The sequence below is a fragment of the Manis javanica genome, chromosome 6 (assembly GCF_040802235.1).
Source record: "Manis javanica isolate MJ-LG chromosome 6, MJ_LKY, whole genome shotgun sequence".
Lineage (NCBI taxonomy): Eukaryota > Metazoa > Chordata > Mammalia > Pholidota > Manidae > Manis > Manis javanica.
In genome coordinates this window covers 57509235-57528041 of record NC_133161.1, presented here as the reverse complement: position 1 = coordinate 57528041, position 18807 = coordinate 57509235, and positions in this window count along the sequence as shown.

Below are 18807 nucleotides of genomic sequence, written 5' to 3'. Positions count from 1 at the left end.
ACAACACACTAGAACAGATGGACCTAATAGACATTTATAGAACTCTACATCCAAAAGCAACAGGATATACATTCTTCTCAAGTGCACATGGAACATTCTCCAGAATAGACCACATACTAGCTCACAAAAAGACCCTCAGTAAATTCGAAAATATTGAAATTCTACCAACCAATTTTTCAGACCACAAAGGTATGAAAGTAGAAATAAATTCTACAAAGAAAACAAAAAGGCTCACAAACACATGGAGGCTTAACAACATGCTACTAAATAATCAATGGATCAATGAACAAATCAAAATAGAGATCAAGGAATATATAGAAACAAAGGACAACAACAACACTAAGCCCCAACTTCTGTGGGATGCAGCGAAAGCAGTCTTAAGAGGAAAGTATATAGCAATCCAGGCACACTTGAAGAAGGAAGAACAATCCCAAATGAATAGTCTAACATCACAATTATTAAAACTGGAAAAAGAAGAACAAAGGAGGCCTAAAGTCAGCAGAAGGAGGAACATAATAAAGATCAGAGAAGAAATAAACAAAATTGAGAAGAATAAAACAATAGCAAAAATCAACGAAACCAAGAGCTGGTTCTTTGAGAAAATAAACAAAATAGATAAGCCTCTAGCCCAACTTATTAAGAGAAAAAGAGAATCAACACAAATCAACATAATCAGAAGTGAGAATGGAAAAATCACAACAGACTCCACAGAAATACAAAGAATTATTAAAGACTACTATGAAAACCTATATGCCAACAAGCTGGAAAACCTAGAAGAAATGGACAACTTCCTAGAAAAATACAACCTCCCAAGACTGACCAAGGAAGAAACACAAAAGTTAAACAAACCAATTACGAGCAAAGAAATTGAAACAGTAATCAAAAAACTACCCAAGAACAAAACCCCGGGGTCGGACGGATTTACCTCCGAATTTTATCAGACACACAGAGAAGACATAATACCCATTCTCCTTAAAGTGTGCCACAAAATAGAAGAAGAGGTAATACTCCCAAACTCATTCTATGAGGCCAACATCACCCTAATACCAAAACCAGGCAAAGACCCCACCAAAAAAGAAAATTACAGACCAATATCCCTGATGAATGTAGATGCAAAAATACTCAATAAAATATTAGCAAACAGAATTCAACAGTATATCAAAAGGATCATACACCATGACCAAGTGGGGTTCATCCCAGGGATGCAAGGATGGTACAACATTCGAAAATCCATCAACATCATCCACCACATCAACAAAAAGAAAGACAAAAACCACATGATCATCTCCATAGATGCTGAAAAAGCATTTGACAAAATTCAACATCCATTCATGATAAAAACTCTCAGCAAAATGGGAATAGAGGGCAAGTACCTCAACATAATAAAGGCCATATATGATAAACCCACAGCCAGCATTATACTGAACAGCGAGAAGCTGAAAGCATTTCCTCTGAGTTCGGGAACCAGACAGGGATGCCCTTTCTCCCCACTGTTATTTAACATAGTACTGGAGGTCCTAGCCATGGCAATCAGACAAAACAAAGAAATACAAGGAATCCAGATTGGTAAAGAAGAAGTTAAACTGTCACTATTTGCAGATGATATGATACTGTACATAAAAAACCCAAAAGACTCCACTCCAAAACTACTAGAACTGATATCGGAATACAGCAAAGTTGCAGGATACAAAATTAACACACAGAAATCTGTAGCTTTCCTATACACTAACAACAAATCAATAGAAAGAGAAATCAGGAAAACAATTCCATTCACCATTGCATCAAAAAGAATAAAATACCTAGGAATAAACCTAACCAAAGAAGTGAAAGACTTATACTCTGAAAACTACAAGTCACTCTTAAGAGAAATTAAAGGGGACACTAATAAATGGAAACTCACCCCATGCTCATGGCTAGGAAGAATTAATATCGTCAAAATGGCCATCCTGCCCAAAGCAATATACAGATTTGATGCAATCCCTCTCAAATTACCAGCAACATTCTTCAATGAATTGGAACAAATAATTCAAAAATTCATATGGAAACACCAAAGACTCCAAATAGCCAAAGCAATCCTGAAAAAGAAGAATAAAGTAGGGGGGATCTCACTCCCCAACTTCAAGCTCTACTACAAAGCCATAGTAATCAAGACAATTTGGTACTGGCACAAGAACAGAGCCACAGACCAGTGGAACAGATTAGAGACCCCAGAAATTAACCCAAACATATATGGTCAATTAATATTTGATAAAGGAGCCATGGACATACAATGGCAAAATGACAGTCTCTTCAACAGATGGTGCTGGCAAAACTGGACAGCTACATGTAGGAGAATGAAACTGGACCATTGTCTAACCCCATATACAAAGGTAAACTCAAAATGGATCAAAGACCTGAATGTAAGTCATGAAACCATTAAACTCTTGGAAAAAAACATAGGCAAAAACCTCTTAGACATAAACATGAGTGACCTCTTCTTGAACATATCTCCCCGGGCAAGGAAAACAACAGCAAAAATGAGCAAGTGGTACTACATTAAGCTGAAAAGCTTCTGTACAGCGAAAGACACCATCAATAGAACAAAAAGGAACCCCACACTATGGGAGAATATATTTGAAAATGACAGATCTGATAAAGGCTTGACGTCCAGAATATATAAAGAGCTCACACACCTCAACAAACAAAAAACAAATAACCCAATTAAAAAATGGGCAGAGGAACTGAACAGACAGTTCTCTAAAAAAGAAATACAGATGGCCAACAGACACATGAAAAGATACTCCACATCGCTAATTATCAGAGAAATGCAAATTAAAACTACAATGAGGTATCACCTCACACCAGTAAGGATAGCTGCCATCCAAAAGACAAACAACAGCAAATGTTGGTGAGGCTGTGGAGAAAGGGGAACCCTCCTACACTGCTGGTGGGAATGTAAATTAGTTCAACCATTGTGGAAAGCAGTATGGAGGTTCATCTAAATGCTCAAAACAGACCTACCATTTGACCCAGGAATTCCATTCCTAGGAATTTACCCTAAGAACGCAGCAATCAAGTTTGAGAAAGACAGATGCACCCCTATGTTTATCGCAGCACTATTTACAATAGCCAAGAATTAGAAGCAACCTAAATGTCCATCGGTAGATGATTGGATAAAGAAGATGTGGTACATATACACAATGGAATACTACTCAGCCATAAGAAGTGGAAAAATCCAACCAGTTGCAGCAACATGGATGGAGCTGGAGAGTATTATGCTCAGTGAAATAAGCCAAGCAGAGAAAGAGAAATACCAAATGATTTCACTCATCTGAGGAGTATAGGAACAAAGGAAAAACTGAAGGAACAAAACAGCAGCGGAATTACAGAACCCAAAAATGGACTAACAGGTACCAAAGGGAAAGGAACTGGGGAGGATGGGTGGGCAGGGAGGGATAAGGGGGGGGAAGAAGAAGGGGGGTATTAAGATTAGCATGCATGGGGGGGAGGGAGAAAGGGGAGGGTGGGCTGCACAACACAGAGAGGACAAGTAGTGACTCTACAACATTTTGCTAAGCTGATGGACAGTAACCGTAATGTGGTTGTTAGGGTGGACCTGATATAGGGGAGAGCATAGTAAACATAGTATTCTTCATGTAAGTGTAGATTAAAAATAAAAAATAAAAAAAAAAAAAGAAAGAAAGAAAGAAAGAAAGAAAAGGGGGATTACTCCTTGACAGGATAAAACTATTGGTAAATCAAAAATCAACGCATGCTTTAAATATCCTTAATGTTGATCAGTTAAAGGGTGTCAGATGATCAGCTATGGAGGTACTCTTTTCTGATAATATTCCTTTCTCTTAATTAAAAAAAAAAAAAAAAGCAGTTACTGTGTGCTGACCTCCAATGAGTTCTGCACAGTGGTATAGAGGGCATGTCAAAGTGTGGGCAAAGGGTCTGTTTGTTTCTATGCAGAAGATCAAGGCCTAGCTTGGATACCCAGAAAATGAACTAAGATACGATATGAGGAGGAGCTTCCAGCATCAGCACTCTCTGGAGGACTTGTGCTGGGGGATGATCATCAAAAAGCCTCCACAGGGATCCAGACGATGCTGCGGTTGTGGCTGCATCCAGCCCACCGTCTCCTGGACTTGCCATAAGAAGGAGGAGGGAGATGTCTAGGCTGGCATGTGCATACAGTGAGACAACGAATTTGACCGGATCTGTACTGTTGGAACTCAACCAGGAGTTGGGAGGGGTGCAAGGTGTAGCACTCCAAAATCTCATGACTATAGACTATCTATGGTTAAAAGAACATATGGGATGTGAACAGGTCCCAGAAATGGGCTGCTTTAATTTGTCTGATGGTTCAAGTACAGTTGGACAATATCCATCATATCATAGATAAATTTTCACAAATGCCTAGGGTGCCTAAATGGTTTTCTTGGCTTCACTGGAGATGGATGGTAATTATAGATTTGCTTTGTTTATGTCACCGTATTCCTATTATGTTAATATGTGTGTGCAAATTAGTTAGTAGTTTAAAACCTATACATACTTAAGGTACTATACGAGAAGATATGTCAAAGAAATAATCAATCCTCCCATGTTTCCTTCATATGCTACATCTATAGCTTTTCTTCTTCCTTCCTAATTACAACCCTTAAATAGAATTCGTGCCTCATATCGAATTTACCGAGTATCATAATTCCTCCAGGTGGTAAAGATACCTCGAGACAAGTGCTGGGCATAGAAGCCACAGGGCATAAATCTGCAAAGAAGTAAAAAGCTAACCTTTGCAAACAATATGGCTTCTCTCTCACTTACCAACTTTACATTTCCCTGTATGGCCACGGAAGATGACTGGTTAGCCAGAGACGGGTAAGATTCCTCAAGGGAGGAACAACCTAAGACAGGCACAGTCGCAGGGGGGCCATCAGGTGAGAATTTGGGGATAACAGAGGTGAGGCTCAGAACCTCACCCCCCCTGCTTTGAGAGAAATCTTCTGCATCCATGGATGTCTTGCTGCCCTTGTCTAGCCTGGATTAATACTTAGTCCATAGGCACACACCTGATCATCTGATCATCTACATTTGCCCTCTTACAGCACTAAACTATGTTTTCTACCTTTATCTTGCATCTACCTACCACTTCAGCATTTTATTAAAAATAAAAATAATAATAATAATAGGAGAAATGTGGGATCAACATATAAATCAAGTACAAAAATCAAACGAATATTCATATTTGACCTGATTGTTTATAGGTCATAATGCATGATCAAAACCGAAAGTTTCTGTGATGAATGCCCTTGTACTGTTCACCATGTAAGAATTTATTCCCTACGTAAGAATTCGTTCACCATGTAAGAACTTGTTCGTTATGCTTCAGAAGATTGGAGACTGACGAGAATTAGGCTTGAGATGGATTAATGATTGTACATTGAGCGTTGACCCCCCTATACTGAATTTTATTGTTGTTAACAACCATTTGATCAATAAATATGAGAGATGCCCTCTCAAAAAAAAAAAAAATAAATAAAATAAATAAATAAATAAAATATAAAAAAAAAGAGTAACTAAAATTACCAAATAGTAGAGCAATCTAAAATTTAGGTCTGTCTGGAATTTCCATAACCTAAGAGTTCTGCCAGAAGATCCCAGCAGCCTCTCCAAAGAGAAAAATAAGACTCAGGTAACCCCAAAGCCAAATCACAACACACAGAACATTCTAACTATTTAAAATGTAGCTGTATTGACAGAATATAATGTAATATCATGTTGCTTTATAAGTTAAGTGACAAATTTGTTTATATGGTATCTTTTTGTTTTATGAACATGTGATATTTGGGAATTAATAAAGATATATCTATAAACAAGAAAAAAACAAAAAAAAAAAAACAAAACCTTCATTGAGGTATGATTGACATACCAAAAGCTATACATACGTAATGTATAAAACATGATGAGTCTGAAGATGAGTGAGACCTGTGAGACCATCCCCCTCAATCAAGGCCACAAATATCTCCATTGCCTCCCGAAGATTCCTTCCACCTCCTTCATCTTTTTAAAGTTTTTGACAAATTATCTTCTTATTCACCTTAATATCCTAACAGTGTTGCATCAATTACTCATGCTAATCTGGCCTGTTCTGAAAATAATATGAAAAAATTCATGGATTTCTTTAAATCTTCCATTTTTATGAATTGAATGTCATACCTAATTGTTTTGATCAAAAATCTTTAATGTCTCTCTTTCTAACACATGTTACAAATCTCCCAACAAATATTATCAGCTCTTCTTTCAAATTACAAACAGCATACAATCACTTCTCACCATCTCAACTATACTACCTTGATCCAAGCCACCATCTTCTCTTACCTGGAGAATCACAAAGTTTAGCTCTTACCTGCAAACAGCCTATGGGCATCACTGTCCAGTGGCTTTCCTTCCCCTTCTAATGACCTAGAGTCTGTGGGATGTCTGGTCCCTTCCATATCTATCAGTCCCCATCTCCTCCTCCTTTTGTCTCTTCTCACTCTGATCCAGCTATACTAAGCTACTTTTTGTCTCAAATGCACTACTGTCCCAGGGCCTTCACATTATCAGTATCCCTCTGCATGGAATATACCTCTCCCAGATATCTCTGGCTCAAATGTTACCATGACTGAAAGATTTTCACAATCATTAAATTGAAACAATACTCATCACTGTTCATATTTGCTTATTACTTTGTCTCCCCACCCCCACCACTAGAATGTAAGCTCCTGGAGAGGAGGAACTTAATTTTGTTCACTGTTGGTTCCCACATGTCTATAATATATCTGGGACAAAGTTAGTATTCAATATTTCTTGACTAAATTGATAAACCAATGCATGCATAACTGTCCCCTGAATAGCATTTCTTTTTGATTGATGTGCTACAAAGTAAGCATTATTATAAGCCAGGAGGAGAAAGACAAAAACTGTATGATTTCACTTACTTGTGGAATATAAAAACAAAGCAAAACGGAAAGAACAAAACAGTATTAGACTCTTAGACACTGAGAAGGGACTAGTGGTGACCAAGGGGAAGGGGGACTGTTGAATAAAAAATAAAAAGCATTATTATTTGAAGAGAGTTACAGCAGAGAGCTCAGTCCCTCTTTATGCAAATAGGCATTCCAACATTGCCAGAATCCTGGAGACAAAATATCTTTGGTATTGCAAATGGAATATATGGAAACAGAAATGGAAGTTATTCAGCAGTGATTTTAGTCTGAAGGTTAGTAAATTGAACCAGAATGTAAATTTTTTCAGGACTCCTGAGTGATTTAAGAATGGGGCAAAGTTGTGTTCAACTGAAAATGGTAACTTTTCAAAGGAAATAACATCATTGCAAAGGGCAGTTCAGAAATATTTAAGGGAAAAGTAAAGTTAAAAATTATCCTTACACACAGAGAGATAATCACTGTTACCATGTAGGTGCATCACTGATCATTTTATTGATATGATATTAAATTGATAGATTAATTAGGAAGAGAGTATTTAATTGAAATCTTTACAGTATTTATTCTCTATCCAATATTTTTGTCCATGTATTCCATTTATTTTTGTCCTTTTGCCAAGTTTTGTAGTTTCTTTGATTCTATGTATTACTTAAGTTTAACCACAGATATTTCATATTTTATACTACTGTTAAAATGAGATTTTTCTTAAATCATATTTTCTAAATGTTTACTGAGAAGCCATAGGTTTGATAATTGATCTTGTAATTGACCACAGTACTGTTTAATACTTTTTTTAGTTGATAGTTGATTATCTGAGTATTTTCTGGCAATCACATCATCGGTCAACAATGATAACAGTGTTCCTACTTTTTCAATGTTTTATACTTTTGTTTTTGTCATATATTGTTATTTCTTTTTCTGGTGAAAACTTCCCACCCATTTACAGCAAACATGATGGGCAGTCTTGTACTGTCCCTGACTTAACTTGGAATGATTCTAGTATTTCATCTTGAACTTTGATATTTGCACTTGAGTTTCACATAGAACATTTTTAGTTGTCTTTAATTCTTTGATTATTTAAGCACACTGAAGCAAACATCTTTGTACATAAATATTTGTATTTCTTAATATTTCCTTAAAATGGATCCCATGTTTGCTACATGATGCCCAATGACTTCCAGAGCTTCATGTACAAACTTACCTGCCATGTGTAAGCCCTACTCTTATTAGCACTTAGTATTGCCAGTTTTTTAAATCATAGCAATTTGATAAGGAATATTGTAAAATTTAATAGGTAAAAAATACTATGTTTTTATTTCTTAGTTCATTATTGCATTTGATTCTTTTTTCATTAATTAGCACTTGAATTTATTCTACAGATTATTTATTCAATATTTTTATTTAGTCATTAGTTCTGAAAATATAAAAGAGAATGATTCCTTGAATATTGTATGTGCTCATTTCAGCACAAGTATGAATAATGTCAAGTTGCTCTTCAAAAATATCCTATTGAATAACCTTCAGTCATATGCAAAAGTGCTCATTTCTTTCTACCCACTCCAAATCTGACAAGAATATGTTTATATTGAATTGTCAATTCAATAGATGAAAACTGTATACCTTAAGTATTTCATTCTCTTCTCTGTTAATGACTGGGACCATTTTTCATGTTTAGCATCAAATTTTTTTCTTCCTTTCTTTCTTTCCTCTTCATCTTTAAGTTGAATTTACTTAATTTTTTTCTATGTATTTGTAAGAGGTGAAGTTTTCAATGATTTATCATAGGAAGTATTTTTTCACTTCTGTTTTCCATTTAATTCTGCTGATGGTTTTGTTGGTTGTAGTGCACATCTCCTGGGCTCCGCCTGGTTTCTAACCCCGCATCTTATTCCAGCCATTGCTGCAGAGTCCGATTCCCTGGTGGTTTCACCCAGCTTCCTTTCAGTTCATCCTGAGAGAATTTATCTTAAGCCTTTGTCCCAAATCTTTTGCTTTCTGCTCTGGGCTACTTATGATCTTAGAGTAGCATACCCTCAGGAACTCACCTGTACTCATTTTTGTAACCTGAACATACCGAGGAATTGACATTCTCGGGTTACTGCTCCCATTGATTAATGAGGTTGGAGGACAATGGAGCCTCATCCTGATTCCTTCCAAGGGATATTCTGAGTCTTCTTAGAACACCCCTAGGGAGAGTTACCTGATGCACAGACTTTTTCTGCTAACCTATTTACCTCCTGCTTCACCACCTCTCACCCATGCTGTCTGTGATCACATTACCAAATAAACTCCCTGCACATGGCTCTTTGTCTCAGACTCTGCTTTAAGGCTATGTCAGATGTTTTTTAAATAAAAGGCCCATCTATGTCTGTGTGTGGGTATGGTATGTATGATCACATAACAATTTATTTCTTTTATGATTTCTGACTATACTTTCATGCTCATAAAGGCTGCTCCTATCACTGGAGTCAGATAAATGTATATGTACATTTTAGTTCTTTGTGATTCATTTTCTCACTTTATTACATAAAGTTTATTTGGGACAGGGTACAAGGTAGTGATCTTTTTTGTTGTTTCTTAACTTTTCAAACATTTTTAAATAAAGGCCACTGAACATCTAGCTTTTTCCACTGAATTTGTCTCTTAACATTTCAGTTTCAGGATATTCACAGATTAATAAGAGGACACTAATCTTTATATTCCTACTCTTCTTTGCACATACTATAATTATGGTTTAATTAACTAAGTGTACATAAATGTAAAGGTGTATGCACAGAGCAGGAGCAGATGCATTATACCTGGATGCTTTTTCTTGGTATCCTAACTGGACTCACAGCTTCTGGTGACACTCTATATAGAGGCTTGTCATGGCAGAGAAAATAGCTGAGCACTAGGTTTGCCGTAAGTCTTAAACAATTGGGATTTATATCCTCATTCCAGAAGAACTTACATCAACAATTTAATTGCTTCCATTTACAGACACTGTTATGAACATGAAATTATCCAGATTTTTTTTTTTTATCAAACCTCATTATCAGCAAGGTTTTTTATCAAACGTCATTATCAGCCACAGGAGCAGGGTGTGCTGTAAAAAACAGACAGTATTTTTGTATTCACAAATGCTATTATTGCCTTACTCTCCTGAGTATCTTGAAAAAAACCAAACTGTTGTCCCACAATCAAGCACTAAATATTTGTGTGGACAGAAGGTTGTTTTTGACCTTCACATGTGTGTCTCTGAAATTTCATTCCTGTGGCAACACTATCAGGGACTATGAAGGCTTTTTCAGTATGTCTTCATGCCTGGCAGAGCACTCATTATTCTTCTTTGTCAAAAATTTGCTGGCTCTTCATTTGCTTATTCTTCCATTGATCCCTTTGTCAAATTCTTCCAAAATGTGGCAGATGCAGCGATGCACCTTGCAGGCATCCTGTCAAGGAAGGGCTTGTGGCCCAGCTGTGACTGTACAGACGCCTCCAGCTGTCAGCTCCTTTAGGGTCTCCTCCTTATACACGGTAACTAGAAGTGGTCATTGTCAGAAATTCAGAAATAACTAAAGTAAGACCACTGAGTCACCAAAGTAGTAGTTAGTAAAAGTTTATTGTGCCTATACCAAAAAACAAAACAGTGCAAACCAGAGCACACAAACCAAAACATGGAATGAGGTTCAGTGGTATGTTGTTGCAGAGCAGCTTGTACACTGAGAGGGCAGTGAGTGTTTACTCTTCACAGTGATTGCTGTGATACTAGGATTTTTTGAAATGATAGAGAATTGTTCAGTGGTTACCTCTATCAACCTTGGGAAACAATATAAGTTTTGCTTATAATTTTCTGAGGAATAAGCAAGAAATGATCCAGGTAAGGTTAGTCTTGGAAAATAAGCTAAATTAAGCTTTGCTTGTATGACTGCTAAACTGGTTTGTCTGCTCAGTGGATTTTCAAGGTTGATCTCCATTTCTCTCTGATTTTAATAATTTTCCCCTCTAGGTCATTCTTTTAGGAGGCTGAGAGTATGTCCAACCAATAAAACATTATTTTCAGTTACCACTATCAATGTGGTCAGAAGAATCATGTATTCCATGTATCCATTATTAGAGTTATCAGGCTGGAGGACCACGTAGTGACCATCTACATTATTTATGTAATTGTTGTTCTTTCATCCAGTTGTCTGATCCTAATGGCTGTGAGTGGCTGGTGACAGGCATTTAAAACCCTCAAGAGTATACAGTGCATTAGAGTGGTTAATATGATGGCTAAAAACACTGGACAAGGATTGAACAATTCCCTGGAGCAGATATTCCCAGGAGCCAAGATTTAACCAATTAAATAAGTCGAATGGGTCATAGCTTGTAAAAGTTACTCATATAGGCACAACACAATGTATAAGCAATCATATATCCTGATGATTAGCTGGGACAGGATGAACAGGAGGATGTTTTATTTCAAAAGGTGGTATTGCAGGGAACCCCCACCTAAATGAGGGCTCTATATGATGTGAGCAATCAGATACTTTGATGAGAGGTATTTCTAGGGAAACAAATAAAAATGAAGATTAATAGTTGGAAAGAATTGTAAGTCCAGTTTCTGAGTCTGGAGAGCAGCCAGTTGACAACATTTCAAGATGTCAGGTTTGAAGTATCTTCAGCTGGAGTGAGACAAGCAGATTTTCTTGGTTGTAATGTGAATGTCACTAGTGATCTTTCTGAGTGGCCGCATAGCAGTCACTTAGTCCACACATGAGTAGTTGTGGTGACGTCTCTAAAGTTTGTATCAACATGTCCAGCTTTAGCTTGCCTGGCTTTGGGAAAAGGGCAGTTTTAGTTTCATAGTGATCCCAAAGCCAAAAGAGTGGGAAAAAATTGGAGATGTTGGTTTGGAAAGGTCCTGCCAAATATTAGAGGAAACTAGAGGAATTCACGATCCAGTCCAGTTTACAGGTAGAAAATAAAACCTCAAAGACAATTGACAGCACTAGAATATCATATCCACAGAGGTATATTACTGAAACATAATTTTTCTTTCTACATTTATCCCCATGCCCATTAAAGATAACCACAGGAAGACCAATTTGTTTATGAATTAACTCTAGTTTCAAACTTGGCCAGATTATTTACTTAAGTACAGCAAGAATAGTGGTAGACGTATAGGCTCTTCTAAATCTGCTTTGCTGGAGAGAATAAGAAATCTCAGACTGGACTTTCAAAAGTCTCTTGAGGCTAGGAAGCCAAGCCACAGACTAATCCAATTGTGCCCTGTTACAAGGAGAAGAGCTTCTTATTGAACGTATGCAAATACATATATTGTTAAGAAAAGTAAGAATATTTAGGAAGAGTTTCTGAATTCTGGAGGGATCAGTTAAGGGGAAGAAGATAAATGTTCTAACCTTTGCTGCTTTACCAAATTGCAGTAAGTTATAGGTAGCTTAAAGAGAAGAGTGAAAAGGGTTCTTTAAATCTGGAAAACAAAACATTAAAAAACCAGAAATGTTTTAAATGAAGTCATAAAATTATAATCATCTCCATCAGTTCAGTCTCTTGTGATTAATTCTTGCTTTGCTTCATCCTGGGTTCACAGCTTTATGAATCGATCAGTTTTCAATTAGAGTTTTATAAATTCTGGTTCAGTATTACGATCTTAAAGTTATCAGAAACTTGCCTTTTAGAGTACTTGCCAGGGTCTTTTCTATGAATCTCTTTGAAGATGACGCTTTTTTTCAGGAACGTGGTTAAAGATCTGGTAAGATTTCACATGCATACACAAAAATGATGCAATTGTAATTGCAAAGGTAAATTTGGTTATTTCTGTAACACACATTTTAAAATTATGACTAACAACACCATACCAGGACATATGAGATTTGTAGGAATTGCAGATGAGTTCTGAATTACTTATTTTAATGAAACATTATTTTTTATTTTACAATGTTTCCCATGTAGTATAATATATCAAGTAAATCTTAAAAAATTAACATTTCTGTTTTTACTTAATTTGGATTCTGATCTGGGGAAGTTTGTTAAAAATGTCAGAAGATTGAAAACATTTCTTCAAATAGCACCATAGGTCTCTATGAAATAAAACTTAGTTATCTATTCAACCAAACTGACAATGAAAGATTTAAAAGGCAAATACAGAAACTTTGTTAAGAAAAAAAACTTTAGCTCTTTTAATAAAGAAGACTCAGTTGTTTTCCTAGGTAGTCAAAGACTTGATAATGACCACATGAAGCACAGGATTTTATTTTCGTAAGACACATAGTCTTTACTTCCTAGACAAATTAAAGATGGTTTCTAAAAACTTTTGTCTTTTTAACAGAGAGAAAACAAAATTCTAATTTTCATCAGTGTGCTTTTGATATTAAATTCTCCTTTTTTAAAACTTAAATAAATCCATTTTGATGTTAGTCAGCTTAACCATGAATAAAATTTCTTTCTCAAGATTCTTTTCAAAATACCTTTGGCAACTTTCTATATCCATTTAGTTCTGGTCATATCATGTCTATTTGTTTTGTTTTCATCCTGGACCAATCACTTTACTTCAGGACAAAATTTTTTCTTTCCTTTACCAAACAATCAAAAAACTCATATCCTTCATATCTTCTATTATCCATAAAACATGTGCTATATTTCAAATTTACTTTCCATATGTATTTTTTTCTTTCACTATTATGATTTCTAGTGATTTTAATTACATCTATTAATTGAAATTCTTAATCTTTAGAATGCTTAATTTTTAGTGGAAACTAAGAAGTTAGCAATTGTGGACTGGCTAACTTACAAATCCACTTCATATTGTAAAAGTATATACTTCCTTGTAGTAAAAGTTTCAATGTGATGCAGGACATCAATTAACAGATCCAAATATCTTTTATCTATCTGTAAAAAATGACGAAGCCAGAAGTAGATAAACTTATGTTTAGCATTTAATGTTCCTCTTATGTGGAAATGATTTAACTATTCAATGAATATTTATTATTTTAACTTAGTATAAACTTTTATCTTTACATTTATTTAAATGACTTGCTTTTAACAGTTATGCTTGGATTAGACACCAAACAGCTAACCAACATGTTATTTTTCTTATTCACAAAGTTTGAAGAAATCTCTGCTTTTATAAAACCAACCAATTTAAACTAAATCTTATCAAAGAGTATACCAGTTCATTTGGGTTAGTTTCTATATTTCTGAGAGTATATTTGATTTATGTAAATAATTAATTATTAAGCCAATTAAATAGAAGTCTTCACAAATCAATGTTGGCAATATCATCTGAGGGTTGAAAAATGTCACATATCAATAATATATGTACATAGACATACATAAACATTCAGACAGAGACAAAGACCTTAAAGCTTTCATTTAAAAGATTTTAGCCATGTCTTAGGTGCAAAATTCCAAAGAATAGGTGGATCCCAGTTGTGTTTCTGTCAGATGGACAAAGTTTACTTGCTCAGATAACCAAAGTCTTTTTTACTAAAAATTTTTTATTTGCATGCTCTAAGGATCCCTTTAATACTATTTGTGGAATCATTTTGTCTTTTTGAAGCTTCTGCAAACCAATCAAAAATGAATTCCAATGTCTCTGAAAAGTTTGGACCCTTTCTTTCAAGAGTGCCTGTCTTGCCTGAGGGTTTCAGCCCTGGGCAAGTTCACTATGGATTCAATGAGACTGAGAAATGACAATGGAACATTCTTGGGATAAAAACGTTTATACCCAGCTTTATTCTTATGATGGTAGGTTGAGCACTAGAATCACATCTGCATCCAGTAGTCTGCAGGTCCATAATCTACCTCTGTCTCTGCTTCTGCCCAGAGCACTGGGCAGAGCTCTTTATATAGTGACTCAGTCAGTAATAGGTCATTGCTAAAGGGTATGAAAGCATTAACCTAGCCATAGGCCAATTACATAACCAAGTAGTTTAGGGTCAGGTGAGGATCCTAGCCATAGGAACTTCCATTTTCCCCACAGTGTCCCTTAAAGTGGACTTATCTAAATTAAGATTACCCCAAAGTAGACACTAAAATTCCAAATATTCACTCGTTATCACAAAAGGCACAAGATCCTGGTCCCTATCCCAGATAGACCTATCTTTGCCTTTAGATTCCCTAAGACCTCTTAACTATGAGGGGCCCTATTTTCCAACAGCTGTTCCATAACGCAGGAATCCCATGTTCTTCCCCCATTTTGACCAGAATAGGCTGACTTCCCATGAAATGTCAACAAACAAAATACAGGTATAAACAATAAAGTCAGAGAGCTCAAAATGCAAAGAGAGCAGAGCTCAGATACAAAAAGAGACTTACCTCATATTCTAGGGTTGGTGAGAAAGCAGTGATCTCTGGGCTCTGTGGGCACCAGCACCTGTTTGCTCACCTGTCTCAAAGTTATTGTGGGGGTCATTTTGGGTCCCACTTCTGACACCATGAAATGTCAGAAGTTCAGAAATAGCCAAAGTAAAACCAATGAATGACCAAAGTAGTTTATTGTGCACACATCAAAAAGACAGTTTGTAATCCAGGAGCACTCAAACCAAAATATGGACTGAGGCTCAGGAATATATTGTTAAAAAGCAGATTATGTGAGAAAGCAGAGACTGATTATTTGTCATGGTGATTCTTTATATTATAATTTCCTTAAATAATAGGGAATTGGTCAGTGGTTACCTCATACAACCCTAAAAGACAGCTTAAGTATTATTTTTCAAATAAATAAGAAATGACCCAGGTCAAGACAGTGTTGCAAAATAAGCTAAATTAAGCTTTGCTTGTACAACTAAACTGGTTTTGTCTGTTCAGGGGATTTTCAAGGTTGGTCTCCATTTGTTTTTTATTTTAACATAATAACAAGATCAGTCATTTCAGCTGGCCTGGGATGACTTCACGGGGCAACCGGCTTGGAGCTGGTTGACTGAGGCTTTGTTGCATCTACATCTTAGTTTCACTTCTCCTTCTGCTCAATCCTATACATTCCCCTTCTTTTCTCAAAAGTCAGTCTTTAGTATTTCTTATACTCTAAATTCCACCTCAACCTCTTTCTCTGGAGAACTCAACCTGAAACAAATTTAACTGGGCAATGCCAAACCTATCAATTAATTGGGAAAAACTGACTCTCTTTTAACACTCAGTTTTTCCACTTAGGAACATAAGATGTCTCTAAATTTATTCAAGCCTTTTTATGTATTTTTAAACTAACCTTTTTTCATCTACCATGTTTATAGACTTCTTTTTAAGGTTTTCTCTGGTTCTTTCATGTTTGTTGCTATTATTAATTCCTCTATTGTTAATAGAATTCTTTCATTATTCTTCCATGTGATCCATAATATTATAAATTAATTTATAAATAACATTATAAATGCTGTAAAATATTTTTTATAACTTTAATAAATTCCCTTACAAAGTATGCATATTTAAAACAATGTCCACATTCTTGTTAATTTTCTTTTCCTACATCATAACATCATAATTGTTATCTGGCTTAATGAAATTATAACCATAATGTACCAAAAGGCTTCATTCCAGTTTTCCACATTTTAAGAGTAATCTTAACAGCAATAGTCTCTATTGAATGCCTCTAAGGTATCAGGCAATGGTATATAAATGGTCTCGTGAAATTACCTACAGTCCTAGCAGCTATCCGACAAGGGTATATTATAACCTATGCTTTTCAAAAAATGCATGTAACTTACCCATTAGCTGTTGCTAACAAGTTATTGAATCACCAGTCATACCTAGGATGATTTGACTCTAAAGTAAAATAATTTAAAGACTTTTTCCCCAGGCAACATAACCAAACCAAGACTTCTTTAGTTTGCTTTTTACTTTTGTCATATGTAAATATTCAAATAACAAGTATATGTTTCAATTTCAATAATATATATATATATTTCAATTTAATTATACAAACTCTATTTTCCTTATGCATATACTTTTATATGGCATTCAAACAAAAAGAAGCATATAGACTAAAAAGTCTTAAATTTCACTTCACATTACTCTCTTCCAAATGCATGCCCTTCTGCAGAGGTAACTACTATTGACAGCATTTCCATACTTCCTTGCAAACAATTTATGCATTCACATGCCCACATGAGTTTGCTTATATGCATACTAAGCTGTACATAAATTTACTTTTTGTGCTTGTTAATCTAAGGGTTTGTACTTTATGCATTATTTTAAAACTTGATTTTCTTACTTAACAATGTCTTTAAGTCTCTCCATGTCAGTATAGAAAAATCAACTTTATTGTTTTTATTGTTTTTAAGCTCTTCAGGACCACCTGACTGGCACTCAAGCCCTCAGAAGGGCCAGAGATGGACTCTGAAAGGGCTTGACCCTTGAGGAAAACTGGAGCTCCAAAACCAAGTACAGAATTGAAGCAAGTTATTTTGGGAGATAGGTCTTTAAATATTATAATACATACATACACATACACATACACATACATATATGTGTGTGTATATACATAAGCCAAATACTCCCTCCTTACATTAATTTGTTCACTGGAAAATTAATGGGTTCTTACCACAGTTTTGTCTCCAAATACATTCTAGCTTGGGCATTGCATTACTTAGAATAAAGATTTGGCTGTATGTACTACAAATCCCAAATCACAATGACTTGTATGAGATTAATATTTATTCTCCTACCCTTGACAACACAATCTAAATTGTACACATTATTTCTGCTCATCTCATTGGTCTTAAAATACATTTGGTCACATCTAGCTTCAGAAGAGCCCCTGTAATTTACTCTGGGCCATCGTTAGCCTAGCTGAGAACTTTTTGCTACGGATGAAGGGGAGAACTAGTAGATTGCCTCAGGCTGTGCTGCATAACCCAAGATTCAGTTCAGAAAAGCACCCAAACAACCACTTTTCCAGAGAAGCTTCTTCTTTTTTTCTTTAATATCTTGATCTAATCTCTTTTAAAAACTTCTTAAAATTGAATTGAAAATGCTAATAACCCCAAATGGGAAATCTATTTTGGGGAAGTTTCTTTACCTAAATCTATTAGCTATTAGGAGGTGGGTTAACATCTTCATTAGAATGGTCAAAATAACTTACCCATAGAATCATTCATCCTGACAAATATTTACTGAGCAATAAGTTTTTACTTCAGTTCTGAAAAACATACCAGAGATAGAATAACAAAGTTGACTCTCAGTGTGCATTGATTTGTTTCATATAATTTCACCCAAATCATCTGAATTGATAAATATTAGTAAAGAGAATCCCATTTATCAATGTTAAATCTATCATAAAAAAGAATCATGTAGGGTCCTATTCACCTCTTCAGCTTCCACTGCCAGAGCCAGATTCCTTTGTAGGAGTCCAGAATCGAGCCAAAAGTACTATTGTGGAGGTGTATCTGGCTGCAGAACAGGGATTGGCCCGTCCCTGCTGGTCTGCCCTGCCCTGGGCTGCCTGGTGGTGATCTCAGCTCATCTAATATGGGGGGAGAGGGAGGCTGCCAGTATGAGGGAGAACATGGTAAGAAGTGAGGCTCATTTCTTCCATTCCCCCTGACATGATTCTGCTATGCTAGAAGTGACAGCCAGTGGTCACAACCAGAAAATCATTGCAGCAACTGAGCTCATGTATAACATTCTGCCAGACCACGAATCAGACAGCGCAAGCCAAGATCATTGCTTTCCTCTGTATTTACTACTTTGTGAATCTCATCCCACTTCAGATCTCTGCTTAAATTCCTGGCGCTAAAAAAAAAAAAAAGAATCATGTATTTCTGACTTGATTTAACATTTTGTTATTGGATTCGGAATATGAGGCCTTTACTTTTATAATAGTGAAATAAAACAGAAAGATTAATATTCCAACAATCTTACA